We start from the raw sequence: 15,000 nt of genomic DNA, 5'->3' as shown, positions 1-15,000 counted from the left end.
TATATATAAATACATACATATATATATATATATAAATACATACATATATATATATATATAAATACATACATATATATATATATATAAATACATACATATATATATATATATAAATACATACATATATATATATATATAAATACATACATATATATATATATAAATACATACATATATATATATATATATAAATACATACATATATATATATATAAATACATACATATATATATATATAAATACATACATATATATATATAAATACATACATATATATATAAATACATACATATATACACACACATACATACACATACATATATATACATACACATACATATATATATATATATACATACATACATACATATATATATATATATACATACATACATACATACATACATATATACATTTAACCCTTTCATTACTGTATTTATTTTGAGATGCTCTGTGTTTCTTTCAATTACTTGAAATATAGCAAAGAATTTAGTAAAATAACTTAGTTACCATTCAGCTAGTGTTAGGAACATAAATTGTGATTAACGTTTGGTAGAAGATTTTAATTCAAAACTTATGAAAAGAAGACATTTGTACTCAGAGCCAGAGCTGGTTTCAGCTGGGTTGGTAACGAAAGGGTTAAAAAGAGAGAGAGAATGTGAGATTTTATATATATATATTTGCACATTGATTCCTAAATTTGACATAAAGGAACAAATTGTGGTGGGGTATGTATGATTTAGTAAACATAACTATCGCTATGTGACTAGTATGTTTTTAATCAACAGAGAAAAGAAAAATGAAAGGCAAACTTGATTTCACGACTTAAACTAAGAATGTAAAGGGAAATGCTTAAATATTAGAACAAAGTTTAACATCATCATTTCTACTGCAACAACACACTCAAATTATATTTACTGTCTATTCACTGCCAACAATAGTGAGCAGTCGCCATATTTCATTCCATAACGGCTACCTCTCATGAGCACAGTGTTACATAATCAGACTGTAACCTAACACTCTGTGGAATTCCTAGCGGAAAACCAATTGGTAAGATTGGCTGTAATGGATATATAATACTGTACATTTCAATTAATATATATGTATATATATATATATATATATATATATATATATATATAGAGAGAGAGAGAGAGAGAGAGAGAGAGAGAGAGAGAGACAGACAGAGACAGACAAACAGACAGAGAAAGACAGACAGACAGAGACAGACAGACAGACAAACAGCAGTAAGGATCTGGTACTCAAATTCACAAGTGCTGGTGAGATGACAAAATGAACACAATATATTCTGTTAAGTAGTTGGTAAATGAGTGGAGACATCATAGTCTTACTGAGAGCATGACAACCTCTCTAATGCTGGCGCCATGATAGAATACACCAACACAGACTGTGTAAAATGGATGGTTAGAGTTAGGAAGAGTATCCAGCTGTAAAAACCATTCCAAAATGTAATGGGCAAGTGCAGTGTGGTCTCATGACTATGTCTACGATGGCAGCAAATGACCTGTCCAACTCATGCTAGCATTGGAAGCAGATGTAATGTTGATGATGTTGGTGATAAGGATGACAATGGAGATGATGATGATGATGATGATGATGATGATGATGATAATGATGGTGGTGGTGGTAGTACAGAGTCATCAGTAAGTTTCACCCGGTTTAGGTAAAAATTAACAAATCAGTATTAATTCATTAATCACTTTAATTTCACCCAATTATACTTTAAACTAATTAAAAAACAATGCACTGGTCATGAAGATGAACAATTTGAATAATTTGATTAATTTACAAACTAAATTAAAGCCAATTAAAATTATAAAGCTATTGTTCTGTTTTACATTTTGATTATACTAAGATATTAAAATAAAAAAATAAAATAATTTTAGGTTTATTCTATTGATTATTTACAGACTTCTACCCAAATTTTTGTAAATTTTCTAAACATGCTGAATATTGATTACTATAAATATGCAATGAGAGATTATAAATATTATATTTTATTAATGCTAAACATTTTTCTTTTCAATTTCCTTACTACTTTGTAGGAGAATCCCTATCTCTTATTATCTCTCATTTATATATACTCTCGCAACCTCTACCCACTCATGTTTCTTGTTTTCTTGTCCCAACTTCTTCTCACTTTATATCTCAAGGGTCCACCCTAACATTTCCTCACCACCATTTTTTGTCTTTTCAAGGCAGTGAGCTGGATGAAATGCTTAGCAGTATTTAGCCTGTTGCTACATTCTGAGTTCAAATTCTGCTGAGGTTGATTTTGCCTTTCATCCTTTTGGGGTTGATAAATTAAATAGCTGTAAAACACTGGAGTCAATGTAATCAACCAGTCCCCCTCCCCCCACAAATTTGAGGCCTTGTGCCTCCAGTACAAAGGATATTTTTTCTCTTGTCAGCTCCACCCTCTCTTCTATAGTGTAAGTAATCATATCCTATAGTGTGAATAGTCTACAGCAAGAAACCTGTTCTGCTCTGACCTCTTCTTTCACACTTCAATCCCTCACCCTTTCTACTGTAGCATCAATCAGTGGAAGTGGATCTCAGTCATGCAAAGCTGCATGGTGACCTCACTAGTGTTTGTGCAGCAAAAAAAAAACCCCGTACACACTGTAAAATAGTTGGCACTAGGAAGGCATCCAGCTGTAATCATCAAACCACTAGAGGTACATCAGTGTGCCATAGATTTTAAAAATATAATTTAAGGCTTCTGGGAAAACAGAATTCATAATTTTGTGATACACAGATGTATGCTCAATAAAACAAGCAATAGCTTTCAATATTCTCTCAAAATTTTTAACTTTGAAATACATCTTCAAAATACAGTTTGCTCTTTTGACTTTCCAAATTTAACTTTTCAGGTAATGTGCACCAATAATCTTTTGTTTGATATCTAGTTCACTGCTAAGTTGTTAAAAAATTGGAGAATTACTGCTGTAGAGAATCTCAACACTCTCAATATGACTTGGAAGTAGTTTTCTTACATTAGTTGAAGGAAATTTCATATTCCAATTACCTCTCTTAACTAAAATTTCAAAAATGTGTCATAACATATTTGTGTATAGTAAATCAGCTTTATTCAAGTGTCTGAATTCATTCTTTTATTTAGAGAATGAATTTGTTTAAAATATTTAGTTACAACTTCCAATAAATAAATAAACAAATAAATAAAACAAATTTGGAATAAAAACAAAATTCTTTTGTCTACAGTTGACTATAAAATAACTTGAATTTGTTGACCTTGACATTCAAACCTATTATGACTTGAAAACAACAAAGAATTTCAGGGGATAACCTTATGGAACTCCCTCCATGCTTACATATTTCCTACAGCCACCAACCTACTGATGTAACCTGTAAGAGTCAAGAGCACTGCCCTGCCCTCTCTGAGCATCATATGTTGTTATTTTTCAAATCATTAGGTGCAGGCATGGCTGTGTGGTTAAGAAGCTTACTTTGAAATCGCATGATTTTGGGTTCAGTCCCACTGCATTGTACTATGGGCAAGTGTCCTCTACTATTGTCCTAGGCCAACCAAATGCCTTGAGAGCGAATTTTGTAGATGAAAACTGTATGGAAGTCCCATCATATGTGTGTGTGTGTATGTGCATGCGCATGTGTGTGTGTCTTTGTCTCCAACCACAACCACTTGACAACCAGTGTTAGTTTGTTTACACGCCTGTAATGTAACAGTTGGACAAAACAGACCAATAGACTAAATACCTGGTTTAAAAATAATAAGTACTGAGATCAATTTTTTTGACTAAAAACTCTTCAAGGTAGTGCCCCAGTATGGCCACAGTCCAATAGTGAAAAAAGTAAAAGATTTTAAAAATCACTTTCCTTGGGTTCCTATATATTCTTTTTTTTTTTTTCTATTCCTCTTCAGAATTGGAAAATTCTTATATGTAATCAAAACATGTTTTGGAGTACTGCTCTAAACTTAAGTTTAGACGCACAATCTTTTACTCAATTTACTAACTATAAATGCCTACATTCTAGTAACAAGACTTACTTCACTTCACATAAGATATACCACAAATTCAATAATAATTTTTATTGCTTTGGCAAATCCAGTAATTACTGCAGTTATTTCATTCTTACCTTGGAGGAACAGTTCTCCTTCCATTGTTTTCTCCAAACATGTAATGTATAGTTACTCAGACCAAAACTTAACAATCTTTAATACCTTGTGTGTGTACATCGAAACGAATATCTAACAGTACATTGCTATTGGCACAATCTTATTTATATCATATTGCAATTTAATAAAAAACAACGCTATCCTCAAATATAAAGATGTAAAAAACTATACAGATAAAATTAGATTAGGCTTCTTGGTATGGATCCCAAGCTATATTAACCTAATTTCTGGCAAGCTATTTACTTAGAATTGTATATAGTCTGATTACATGGGAACAATGCCATGTACAGAAAACAGGAATAAAAAATTAAGGATTTCAGTTATCGAAAGATGCACCTTCTACGCAAATATGTTTTACTCATATACCCGATGTAATATATACTAATGTGGTCTTATATACTTCTGAAACCTAACCAATAAAAGATTAAATCATGTGACCTTTAGAAATGAATGTGAGATTTAATATGTAAGCTTAGCTTAAATTATAAATTACATGTAAAGTAATGTTCTAAATAAGAAAAGAAATTGTAATTAGCAAAAAAGATACATAACAGCAAAATCACTTCTTTTTAGCTTTTATTAACAACTAGGATGGTCACTATTGTAAAGGAGAATATTTAACATAGTTTGCTATTAAATGTGCCTGCACTTATAAACATACTTTATAATTTGAACAGACAGCAAAGTTAATAGGAAAAGAAGCTTTCTAAGAGAAAGAAAGAAAGAAAGAAAGAAAAAATATTTTTAATAAATTTCCATATTTTGAAAGAAATAATTCTATTTGAAATTTGCAAAATTCAGTATTTTAAACTCATGATAACACTTGAAAATTTAGCAATAATTTTTCTTCACATAACTATCGAAGGATTGTTTCATGCATGCACACATGCACATATATGCACAGAAAATATTCCAATAAAATCAACATATCTATTAGGTTATTTATTTTATTATTTATTTACTTTTTTAATTAATGCTGTCTCCTCTTTATTTTTAACATCAAGCAACTGGATTTCTAATTAACAAACAATCAGAGACACACCTTGAAACTTAAGCAGTGAAAGTGATAAGCAGGTTATGCTGTACTGGACAGGTCAAATTTAAATGCTAGCTTAGTTCGTAATTAGGTTAATGAAGACACATACAGGTGTCAAAGTGCAGTATCTCTTTAACATCAAATTCAACCCGGTTTTAGAAATAATTCTCTATGCAAGGTTTCTAACAACTAAGATTTAGTATGACTCATTTTTATTTCTCACTGGTCATCTATTTATTACATGATAGGTGCAGGCCTTAGCTGTATAGTCAAAAGTTTGCTTTCCAACCACATTGTTTCAGGTTCAGTCCCACACTGTAGCACCTTGGCCAAACCTCAGGCTGACCAAAGCTTTGTGAGTGGATCTGGTAGACAGAAACTGAAAGAAAACCATTGTTTCTTTCTACGAAAATGGAATGAAAACTTCTTATGATAGCATAAAATTATAACATTGTCATTAACCTCTTAGTCATGATTAGCACAGGCGAAACCAGTCGATTATGTAAATATTTTATTTCATATATACATATAGGCACAGGAGTGGCTGTGTGACAAGTAGCTTGCTTACCAACCACATGGTTCCGGATTCAGTCCCACTGCATGGCACCTTGGGCAAGTGTCTTCTACTATAGCCTCGGGTTGACTAAAGCCTTGTGAGTGGATTTGGTAGACAGAAACTAAAAGAAGCCCATTGTATATATATATATATATGTGTGTGTGTGTGTGTGTGTGTGTGTGTGTGTGTGTGTGTGTGTGTGTGTGTGTGTGTGTGTGTGTGTGTCTGCATTTGTCACCCCACCATTGCTTGACAACCAAAGCTGGTGTGTTTACATCCCCGTAACTTAGCGGTTTGGCAAATGAGACTGATAGAATAAGTACTAGGCTTCCAAAGAATAAGTCCTGAGGTTGATTTGTTCTACTAAAAGGCAGTGCTCCTGCATGGCTGCAGTCAAATGACTGAAACAAATAAAAGAATAAAAGAATAAGAATATATATATATATATATATATATATATATATATATATATATATATATATATATATATATATACACACACATATTGTCCATCATAAGATTTCTGTGCATATTCCTTTTTTTATATTTGTCTCTACATTTCACCATATAGAAAAATGATTTTACCGAACCTTTTTCATTACATATGTGTGTGTGTGTGTCATTGTGTTTATGCTTGTCCCCCACCATTGCTTGACAACCAGTGTAACTTAGCAAACCAACAAAAGAAAAAAAAAGACCAACAGAATAAGTGCCAGACTTAAGAATAAATACTGGAAGTGATTTGTTCAACTAAAACCATTCAAGGCAATGCCCCAGCATGGCCACAGTCAAATGAATGAAACAAGCAAAAGATAAGAGATATTAAAAACAGTGTGCTTCATTAGGTAATCCAGTCTTTCTTTTCTTAAATACAAACATTCATTTACTCAGAAAAGACAGATGCATTAGTACACAGCTAAAGTACAGTGACATCATATCCACTAATCTTCATTATGTGTTTTACTTTATATATTATAACATATGAGGTAGCAGACACGGATACACATCTACTGAGACATAAACAATATTGCTTGAAAGAGATCTTTCACCAAACAAAACTAGCTTCATTAATTAGACATAGGATTACTCTCCTTTTCAGATAAGTAATCCACACCTATTTTCTTTCAAAAAGCAGGCTGAAAATATTGTTTCGATACAAATAAACCAAGTAAAACAAAGAAATTTCTCACAAGAGAGACAACCATTTCGTGTGTGTATGTGTTGAAATGTATGCATGTAGCTGTACTTACATGAGCACATTCATCTCTTTTTTTTTTAATACTATAAGTGCATACACTCATCATCATCATCATCATCGTTTAACGTCCGCTTTCCATGCTAGCATGGGTTGGACGATTTGACTGAAGACTGGTGAAACCGGATGGCAACACCAGGCTCCAGTCTGATTTGGCAGAGTTTCTACAGCTGGATGCCCTTCCTAACGCCAACCACTCAGAGAGTGTAGTGGGTGCTTTTACGTGTCACCCGCACGAAAACGGCCACGCTCGAAATGGTGTCTTTTATGTGCCACCCGCACAAGCCAGTCCAGGGGCACTGGCAACGATCTCGCTCGAAAATCCTACAGGAGCCAGTCAGGCGGTACTGGCAACGGCCACGCTCAAAATGGTGCATCTCATGTGCCACCCGCACAAGAACCAGTCCAGGGGCACTGGCAACGATCTTACTTGGCTTGCCGGGTCTTCTCACGCACAGCCCATTTCCAAAGGTCTCGGTCCGTAGTCATCGCCTCGGTGAGGCCCAATGTACGAAGGTCTTGCCTCACCACCTCAGCCCAGGTCTTCCTGGGCCTACCTCTTCCACGGGTTCCCTCAACTGTTAGGGTGTGGCACTTTTTCACGCAGCTATCCTCCTCCATTCTCACCACATGTCCATACCAGCGCAATCGTCTCTCTTGCACGCCACAACTGATGCTTCTAATGTTCAGCTTTTCTCTCAAGATACTTACACTCTGACGGGTATTCACATTGACATTACACATCCAACGGAGCATACTGGCTTCATTCCTTGCGAGCTTACGTATGTCCTCAGCAGTTACAGCCCATGTTTCACTGCCATGTAGCATGGTTGTTCGTACGCATGCGTCATACAGTCTGCCTTTTACTCTGAGTGAGAGTCCCTTTGTCGCCAGCAGGGGTAAGAGCTCTCTAAACTTTGCCCAGGCTATTCTTATTCTAGCAGCTACACTTTCAGCGCACCCACCCCCACTACTAACTTGGTCGCCCAGATAGCGGAAGCTATCGACTACCTCTAGTTTTTCACCCTGGAATGAGATAGAAGTTGTTTCCTGTTTGTTTGCAGTCTTTATTGCACCTGAACATCTGCCACAAACAAAAACTAACTTGCTAGTTAACCTGCCTTTGATGTTGCTGCACCTCTTATGTGTCCATAGCTTGCACCGGGTACATCTTATAGAGTTACTACCTACTCCTTTTCTACATACTGAGCAGGGCCATCTACCTGAAGGGGTTTGTGTTTTATCTACCTTCCTACTTATTAGGATTTTGGTTTTAGCTAGGTTGACTCTAAGGCCCTTCAATTCTAGACCTTGCTTCCACACCTGAAACTTCTCCTCTAGTTCTGATAGTGACTCCGCAATTAGGGCAAGGTAATCAGCATAGAGGAGCTCCCAGGGGCAACCTGTCTTGAACTCCTCTGTGATTGCCTGGAGGACTATGGTAAATAATAATAGGGGGCTGAGGACGGAACCTTGGTGGACCCCTACCTCTACCCGGAATTCATTGCTGTACTCATTTCCAACCCTCACCTTACTGGCAGCATCTCTGTACATGGCTCGCACAGCTCTCACTAACCATTCTTCTATCCCAAGTTTCCTCATTGACCACCAGATAAGGGATCGGGGGACCCTGTCAAAGGCTTTCTCCATGTCAACGAAAGCCAGGTACAGAGGTTTATCCTTAGCTAGGTATTTCTCTTGCAACTGTCTCACTAGAAATAAGGCATCAGTAGTGCTTTTACCTGGCACGAACCCAAACTGCATCTCATCTAAATTGATTCGCTCCCTAATTAGTTGGGCTATGACCCTCTCTGTAACTTTCATAACCTGATCTAACAGCTTGATGCCTCTGTAATTATTTGTATCTAAAGCGTCCCCTTTACCTTTGTAGCAGTTGACTATGATGCTGCTACACCAGTCATAGGGTATGACTCCTTCGTGTATCACCTGGTTCATAATACGGGTGACTAGGCTATAGCCAACACTGCCAGATATTTTGAGCATCTCTGCAGTGATTCCTGATGGGCCGGGGGCTTTCCCGGTCTTCATACTCTTAATTGCTTTATCTACCCTGGTACTATCAACTCGGATAGCTGGTCCCTCTATTGGGTCGACATAAGGCAGGCTCTCTTTTTCCCATTCATTCTCTTTATTAAGCAATCTATCGTAGTGGCATCTCCAGACCTCTTTCTTTGCATCCTCATTTAATGCAAGCGTACCATCATCCATGCGAACACATTTCTCTCCTACAACATCACTCTTCTCTCTCCTACACTGTCTTGCAACACGAAATACCTCGAGTCTTTGGTCCTCACGGCGCAGAACATTGGCAAATCTTTCCTTATCTGCTTCCCCTCTGGCTAAATAAACCTGTCGCCTAGCCTCCCTTCTGGCACATTGGTACAATTCCCTGCTACCACCGTTCTTCCAGTCCTTCCAAGCCTGTTTCTTTTGTCTAATAGCCCTGTCTACCTCCTTGTTCCACCACCACGTTACTCTGGGTTGGGAGGGGACCTTACACCACCCACAAATCTGGTCGGTGGCTTTCAACAGGTTGTCCCGCAGAAATCTCCAATTGTCTTCCACGTTGTATGATGCTATATCCCCTTCTATTTCGTTAAATGCTTCAAGTAACTTGTCTCTAAGTCTCTGTCCGTTTGCAGGGTCTTTAAGCTTCCAGTCCGTTTGCAGGGTCTTTAAGCTTCCACTGAAACACAATATATATATATATATATATATATATATATATATATATATATATAAATATATACATAAAATAAATATATACATAAATATATATATACATAAATATATATATACATAAATATATATATATACACATATATATAAATAAAATATAAAAAATAAAAAAGTTTTGGATATGAATAAATCTCCACTCTCCTCTTGGTTTTCAATGATATATATATATATATATATATATATATATAAACACACGTTTATATTCATCTATATGAGAGTCAATGCATGTATTACATACACACTCACACAAAAAAAATTAATGCGACACACACACACACACGTGAACACAACAAAAGAGACTAGAAAATATATACACACAAAGTGGGTTCATTTTCACACTCAGAGAATACAACTACAACCAACTGAAGACATACACACACACACACACACACACACACACACACACACACACACACACACAGCAAGAATAGATTATGATTGATAAGCCCATTTGCACTGAACAATGTTATGCGTCTACTTATATGTGCATATATATCTAAAATGTGAGTATATGTGTGTATGTTCTTTATATACAAAAGTCAGGTGAGCACACATCTCTAAGCTGTTCAGATGTGGTTTACAGTAATTTGAGAAGCATTTCCAGTGCCATTACAGTAAGATGGTTAAAAATGGATACATACACCAAGGAACACTAAACGTATGGAACCATTCACCTATAATGGTATTTTATTTATTGTTTTTGCAAAAGACTAAAGAAAACTAATCTTGCAGTGTAGAAATCAATATTCCATAATATCTGGGTGAGTTGAATTGTTGCCTATTCTTGGAAAATATAAACCAGATTCTATGAAGTAAGCAACATAACTTAATGGAGATGGGAGTGAATTAAGTTTTCACTAACATAACAGAGGAGTTAAAGACTAGTCATCTGTGGGAACCTCTGCATGCCTGTGACCTAATTCTCACAGCAGAATCTGTTGAGGAATGAATTATAGAAGAAATGCCAAAAGTTGAAGCAAAGCCTAGAACCAAGACTTCTTAAAGAAAATCAAGCAAAGACAAAGATTTTAGATGTACTTTGGACAAACATCAAGTGATTTAATCTGAGATAGTATGTTGAAACTAAAACAATTACAGCATGGAAGACATATATTAGCTGTTCAAAAACACATAAAGACTATTAACTTCACTGCAGTTGGTTTGACAAAAATTTTGACACTAAATAATGTTGAAGTGAAGTTAACAGACTTTGTTTCTGAATGACTAATATGTGTCTTCCACAAAGGTTTTAGTTAGCAGGAAAGAAGACAGAACTTCTAAAGCCATCTTGAAAGCAACCATACTTAATGTAGAAAAAGAGTGTTTATCTATTATCGCTTACTTGAACAAATTTGACCCTAGTATTTTGAACAAATTGACCCTAGTATTTTTTTCAAAGTTTGGTACTTGTTCTATAAGTTTCTTTTGCTGAACTGTTAAGTTATGGGGATGTAATCAAACTGACATTGGTTGTCAAATGGAGTGGGCCAAACACATACATCATCATCATCCTTTAATGTCTGCCTTCCATGCTGGCTTGATCGCAGCCTGCCGGACAGGAGTCTGCACCAGACTTCTGTGTCTGTTTTGGCAGGGTTTTTTACAGCTGGATGCCCTTCCTAACACCAACCACCCAGTACAGTGAGCAGAGTACTTTTTATGTGGCACAAGCACACATACATATATGTATACAAATGATGTGCTTCCACACTGTTTCTGTTTACCAAATTCACTCACAAGGTATTATTCAGTCTGGCGCTTTTATAGAAGGCCCAACATGCCATGTAGAGGGACTAAATGATATACAATATATCAAATGTAAACTATGGGTGCACAAAAGGTGTACTGAGATCAAAGGCAGATTAATAGAGAAAGACTATGCATGTAGTACATGCACAAGAATACCTAACAGAACATCCACAAAATAAATCTTTTCAAATACTTGAAGGATTCCATAAGAAGTAGTTGATAACATCTGTGACCCAATTAGTAGTGGAGAAATAGGCAGTTCTAGAAGGACAGTAGCCAATGTAAGAATAAGGTGAAAATATTTCAAGTTCCCTTACATTCGTTGGTAACAAAGAGATTCATTCTTCAGGTAACGGCATGTGGCCCAGTGATTAGGGTTTTACACTCATGATTGTGAAATTGCAGTTTGAATCATGGGCCAGGCAGTGTGTTTTTTGTCATGATCAAAGTACTCCATTTCACCTTATTTTGGTTCACTCAACAGCAAATGAGTTGCAGCAACAGTTGGGAGTGGTGTGCCATTCTGGGTGGGGAGTGTTGTAATCTCAGTCACTTATATGTCATAGAAACTGTATGAAGCTCCAGATTTATGATTCCTAAGGCTCAAAACAGACCGCAGTCTAACGAAGTATGTACTAAGTGTGATGTTACATAGTAGAAAAACACAATCATTGATTACTGAGGATGTGCAAACACTGGGAAGAAATGAGGTGAGCAGATTGACTGAATATACAATATTCCTTTCTGCCATAAGCATAAGACCTGAAATTTTAGTTGGAGGTGGGGGTAGCTGATTACATCCACCCCAGTACTTAACAGGTACCTATTTTATTGACCCTGAAAGGAAGAAAGGCAAAGTCAACCCCAGCAGAATTTGAGCCCAGAGCGTAAAGGCAACTGAAATGTTGCTAAGCATGCTAACATTTCCGTCAGCTCACTGCCCTAACTGGATATGTAATATTAACATGCATGACCGATAAACCAAAAATGAACTGAAACAAAAACTAGATATAAGAGGATTCAAATATAGTGTGCTAGAAAAAGATTAAGCTGAGATAGATATGTGACATGTATAGAAGATGACAGCTGCAGCTGTATAAAAAATGTCAAGTTGTTCAAGTAGGTGGAACTTGTGGAAGAGGAAGACTGAAGAAGACATAAGCAGAAGTGGTGAAGACTGATTTCAGGAGGCTGAACTTCATACAGGAGACAACAAAGGACTATAGCAAGTGGAGATATGCAGTACTAGAGAACCATAAAAGCATAGGAAAATAGATGTATAATGATGATTGACACACTGAATATAACAGATGAAAAAGAGGTCATTTTCTAAAATATAATATGACAAGAAAATGAAATAATCAACAATTCAATATCGCAAATTTATCAAAAATATTGATTTATTTTCAATTGCTTATCAATATAAATTTTCTTTTTATTTTATTATTGTTTATCATTTCAATTGACCTCTTCAAAGCAAAAGAAGAGAAAAAGGTGATAAGTAGCAGAACAGAAAGGATTGAAAGCAAGACAGTTTAATAAACTTGTAGAAAGAGCAGAATATAGGGAGATGATATGCTGGGTGCAAGAATGGAAAGAGAGATGTACAGGAATAGAGATGGAGGTCAGAAGTATGTAGTAGTGGCTATAATGAGTGATGGACTAACAATAAATATCTGGGTGTCGATCCCAGTATGTGACACCTTGGGCAAGTGTCTTCTAGTATAGCTCCAGACCAACTAAAGCCTTGTGAGTGGACAGAAACTGAAAGGTAGCGAGCTGGCAGAAACGTTAGCATGCCAGGCAAAATGCTTAGTGGTATTTCGTCTGCCCTTACATTCTGAGTTCAAAATTCCGCCGAGGTTGACTTTGCCTTTCATCTTTTCGGGATCAATAAATTAAGTACCAGTTACGCACTGGAATCGATGTAATCGACTTAATCCCTTTGTCTGTCCTTGTTTGTCCCCTATATGTTTAGCCCCTTGTGGGCAATAAAGAAATAAGAAACTGAAAGAAGCCTGCCATGTGTGTGCGCACGCATGTGTGTGTGTGTGCATTACTGCCTCTACTGAAGTTGACTTTGTGTGATGGTTGTAAATGAATGTCACTGTAATGCAAACAATGTCCTTCAATCCTATTCTTCAGTGAAAACATGCTTGGTTATAGGGACATATTACCTTACTTGGAAATAGGTAAAGGTTGGCAACAGGAAGAGCATCCACCTCTAGAAAATTCACCACAACAAAATTCTGTCTGATCCATGTGGGTATAGAAGAGTGAACATAAAAACAATGATGATGATGATGATGATGATGCTGAAAAGGAAGATTGATTCATGCTTTGTTAAATTGTACATGTATGAAGAGTCATAATACATTATCATCATCATCATTTAATGTCTATCTTCAATGCTGGTATGGATGGTTTGACAGGAACTGACAAGACAGAGGGATGCACCAAGCTCTGATGTCTGCTTTAGCAAGATTTCTGTAGTTAGATGCTCTTCCTAATGCCAACCACTTAACAGAATGTATTGAGTACTTTTTTCATAACAGCAGCACTATTGCGGTCACCAAGTAAGTTGCACAACAAAGTAAAATGAGAGAGAAGGGCCTTTTAACAGAACGGGGTTGTAGTAGAGGGGAGGTGATTTTGTGGCAGATGATGTCGGGTTAAAGTACAATAAAGGGACAAGCACAGATGTCTTGCTACACAAGAGATACATGGCTACCCAGAATTATATAAGGGTGGGTGAGAGTAGCTAGAAAGAAGATAAAGATGTTTGTGATGAGGTGTCAAGACATACCCTCAAGATACAAGGAGGTGAGTATAAGAGAGAGGATATGCGTAGAGGATGAGGAAAGGTGAGTGGATATGTTCATAAAAATGTGAGGGGATACTGATATGGTAAGAGGTGAATGCTGTGAATGATGTACAAGGGTGAAGGTGTGGTTTATGGTAAATATCAGTAAGGGAGAGAAGGTACAAGAAATAGCTCAGGAAGGGGAAGGGGAAGGGGATAAGTGACAGAACAGAAAGAGAGTTGAAAGCAAAGCAGTTTAATAAACTTGTAGACAGGTCAGAAAATTGGAAGATGATATGCTGGGTGTGAGAATGGAGAGAGAGAGAGAGAGAGAGAGAGAGAGAGAGAGAGATGTACATAGATAGAAATGGAGGTCAGAGGTATGTAGTAGTGGCTATAATGAGTGAGGGACTAAACTGTGTGTGTATGGGGGTGAGGCATTATCAGATATCAGAAGGTCTTGAGGGTGATAACAGATATGAAAGGGTGCTAAAGATGAGATATTGCAGCCTTAAGACGTAGCTCAGCTGACAGGGAGGGATAATAGAGGCATAGAAAGGGGTGATCAGTGGGAAATAAAGTGGGAAGAGATGATATCGAGAATGAGCAATGGAAGTCAAGGGAGGTGGTCCTAAGGAAAAGAAGATTGAATACATGCAGATTC

General features: G+C 36.4%; 1 protein-coding gene across 27 annotated transcripts in view; it reads right to left on the bottom strand.

The window, feature by feature from the left end:
* Positions 1-15,000, bottom strand: part of LOC106871495 (anion exchange protein 3) — a 746,335-nt gene that overhangs the window by 624,557 nt on the left and 106,778 nt on the right. The gene's annotated exons all lie outside the window — the stretch shown is intronic.

Source organism: Octopus bimaculoides, chromosome 1, assembly GCF_046866305.1.
Source record: "Octopus bimaculoides isolate indiv1 chromosome 1, ASM4686630v1, whole genome shotgun sequence".
Taxonomy (NCBI): domain Eukaryota; kingdom Metazoa; phylum Mollusca; class Cephalopoda; order Octopoda; family Octopodidae; genus Octopus; species Octopus bimaculoides.
The sequence above is the reverse complement of the archived record's forward strand: the minus strand, read 5'-3'. Positions and strand labels throughout refer to the sequence as shown.